We start from the raw sequence: 842 nt of genomic DNA on the forward strand, positions 1-842 counted from the left end.
TGCCTGGGTTGTTGTGACCAAAATGTGGGACCCGACACTTGGCCCTATTGAAACTCATACAGTTTAACTTGGCCTATCGATCCAGCCTGTCCAGGTCCCTTGTAGTGCCCTTCTCCCCTCTGGCAGATCGACACTGCCTCCCAGCTTGGTATCGTCTGCAAACTTACGGAGGGTGCACTCAATCCCCTCATCAAGATCATCAATGAAGATGTTAAACAGAAGCGGACCCAGTACTGAGCCTTGGCGGACACCGCTCGTGACTGGCCGCCAACTAGATCCAACTCCATTGACCATGACTCTTTGGGCCCGGCCATCCAGCTGGTGCTTCACCCAGCGGAGCGTACACTCATTCAGACCATGGGAGGAAGAGGGAGAAAGCAGCATGGGTAGGGACAGCAACGCCAACAGCCTTGTCAATAACACGGAGACTTTTTCTTTTTTTCTGAACGTATTTTTATTTTCTCTCCAAACAGCAGGCTGGGAGGCAGGTGTTGGCCTCCCAGCCCACCAGGGGCGTGCTTTGATGGCAGTGGGATGACGGCCTAGCGCCGCCGTCGGGGCCGCCTCTTGCGGGGTGGGGACGAATCCTGGGGGCTGCTGCGGGTCTTCCTCTTCGGGGCGCGCCGGGGCCCCCCACACGAGCGGTCTCTGCTCTGGATGGAAGGGCCCGCTGCTGCTGCCTGCCCTGGCTCTTCCTGCGGCTCCTCTGCTGTGGTCGCAGAGGCGGTGCTGGGGTGCCCAGGTCCCCCAGTGGAGCTGCCGAGCAGCTCCTCGGTGCCAGAGGCAGGAAGATCCCGATGGGAGGTGCTGATGCTGGAGCTGGCTGCAGGGCCGTCCTCCCG

The sequence above is a fragment of the Meleagris gallopavo genome, chromosome Z (genome assembly GCF_000146605.3).
Source record: "Meleagris gallopavo isolate NT-WF06-2002-E0010 breed Aviagen turkey brand Nicholas breeding stock chromosome Z, Turkey_5.1, whole genome shotgun sequence".
Taxonomy (NCBI): domain Eukaryota; kingdom Metazoa; phylum Chordata; class Aves; order Galliformes; family Phasianidae; genus Meleagris; species Meleagris gallopavo.